Source organism: Terrapene carolina, unplaced genomic scaffold (genome assembly GCF_002925995.2).
Source record: "Terrapene carolina triunguis isolate 2854851 unplaced genomic scaffold, T_m_triunguis-2.0 Scaffold714, whole genome shotgun sequence".
In the NCBI taxonomy this organism is placed as follows: Eukaryota; Metazoa; Chordata; order Testudines; family Emydidae; genus Terrapene; species Terrapene triunguis.
This window is the reverse complement of record NW_020665065.1, coordinates 6,226,837-6,229,460: the sequence shown is the minus strand read 5'-3', so window position 1 is coordinate 6,229,460 and position 2,624 is coordinate 6,226,837.

Genomic DNA, 2,624 nt, shown 5'->3' with positions numbered 1-2,624 from the left:
TGTAGCCCACGAAAGCTTATGCTCTAATAAATTTGTTAGTCTCTAAGGTGCCACAAGTACTCCTGTTCTTTTAGCCTGTTAAGTTAGCTATTAGCTGTGTTTTACCTTTTATTTTCTTGTCTAATTCTGACTTGTCTCTCTCATTACTTGTAATCACTTAATCTTTATTTCTGTAGTTAATAAACTTGTTTTATTGTTTTATCTAAACCAGTGTGTTTGGATTCAAGTGTTTGGGAACCTCCATTTGAGATAACAGGGTTTGTACATATAATCTTCTATTAATAAAATGACAGACTTTCTATGACGGGTGGGCAAACTATGGCCCGCAGGCCGGGAGCTGTTTTAAGCTGGCCCATGAGCCACACCAACGGCTCGGCCCCGCTCCGGTGCTCCCACCGGGACACTGGGTCGGAGGCTGCACCACGTGGCTCGGCCCCGCTCTGGCGCTCCAGCTGGGGCCCAATGTGGGGGCCGCACCATGCGGCTCCCGGAAGCTGCGGCATGGCCCCGCTCCAGCTCCTACGCACTCCAATAGGAGCTGCAGGGGCAGTTCCTGCAGATGGAGAAGGGACATGCCACTGCTTCTGGGAGCCGCTTGAGGTAAGCGCCGCTCAGAGCCTGCATCCGCTGAGCCTCTCCCCACACCCCAACCCCCTACCGCAGTCCTGATCCCCCTCCCGCTCTCCAAACCCCTCGATCCCAGCCTGGACCACCCCAAACTTCTCATCACCAGCCCTACCCCAGAGCCCGCACCCCTAGTCAGAACCTGTACTCCTTCCCACACCCCTGCCCCAGCCCTGATCCCCCGCAACCCCTCAGTCCCAGCCCAGAGCACCTTCCTACACTCCAAACTCCTCATTCCCAGAGCCCGCACCCCCAACCCAATTTTGTGAGCATTCATGGCCTGCCATACAATTTCTATTCCCCGATATGGCCCTCAGGCCAAAAAGTTTGCCCACCCCTGCTCTATGAGCTTGTATTGTCCAGGAGAGAACTGGACAGTACAAAATACACATTTCTGAGGACAAGTCTGGGACTGGGAATTTGTTGGTGTCACTCTAATATAATTCAGGAGTGGCTGGCTAGAGCACTCATACAATATAGCTGGGTGTAATTTACATGCTACAGGCTGTTTGAGCGCCAACCAAGATTGATTGCTTTCATAGCAAAGTAGTATAAAAGGCACCTCAGGTTGGAGAATTGAAGGAACACAGCTCTTCAACAGTCCAGATAGTACCCTAGGATGTCACACTGGAAATGGAGGCTTTTAGGGATTGTGTGTTGATGAACTTCAGTCACCTTGAGCCAAGCAGACAACTGAGAGCATGGAGCAATGGGGGGGGGGGGGGGGGGAAAAACGGGGGGGGGGGGGGAGGGGGGGGGGGGGGGGGGGAAGAATCAGACCTTGGGATGCGAGATAGAGGAGTGTTTTGTGCAAACCTCTCAGCTGTGTAACAGAGGTAAAATACTATTGGGGCAGTGCCCCCTGGTGACCATCAGAAGGACAGTAGCTTTCTTTGATTTACTGCTAGAAGACATTTGCTAGGAAACACATTTAAAACTAATATTAAACTGATTTTTTTTTAAGGGTAAAAGTTATCAGAAAACAGGAGCATTTCTGGGATTCATCATAACCACTTTGAGATCTTCCTATGCAAGGCACTCCAGGAAGGCAAAGTACTTTCTAAATATTAAGCCTCACAGTTCCCCATGACATATCTCAGTATTTTTATCACCATGTTACAGATAAAGCAATTTAGTCCAACAGAGCAAACCTTCCCATCAGATCATCTTTCCTCCTTTAATGAACATCATTAAGACTATATAGGTTACCATTAAAGATCAACTATAAGGGCCTGAGCTTCTATGGATGTGTCTACACTTCAGTGTGAGCCCAGGGTTCAAACTCGGGCTCAAGGCTAACCCACGTCTTCTGTATACACACACATTGGATCCAGGACCCCACAGCAGTGGAGGGTCTGAGCCAAGCCAGGACCCAGGATTCAAGCCCTATTGCTTTGCAGTGCAGATGGAGCCCCACCGAACTTGTGCTCTGGGAATCCACCAAACATAGGCACCTATTCCGTGGGTGCTCCAAGAGTGGGGGCAGGAGCTTGGGGGAAAAAGGGTGGAGCAGGGGCAAGGCCCAGGGCGGAGCAGGGGTTGCACACCCTCAGGGAAAATTGGAAGCCAGCGCCTGTGCCGCCAAAGTATCCCACAGGCCAACTTTCTTTGTCCTCTGGACAGTCAAGTTTGGTGGCCAGACAAGTTTTCCCATGCTGCACCACAAACAAAGGGCTACAGCAGCCACATTCTGGGAGGGCACTAGGGAGTCTGGCATATGTGTGGTTTAACTCGGGCCCACAAAATGCAGTGCAGATACTGGAGCCCCAGGTTGGGCTCAGGATTTAACTATTCCTAAAATGGGGTTACAAATGAGTGTAGATGCTCAAGCCATAGGTTAATAAATTCAGGCTAGCTCAAGCTCCACTAACCTTGGGCTTGCATTGCAATGTAGACATACCTGCTATGAGTGCCCAGCACAATGGGGTCCTGGTCCATGATGGGGGCTCCTAAGCATTATGGTAATAGAAATCATCAATATCTGCAACCACTTCATGGCA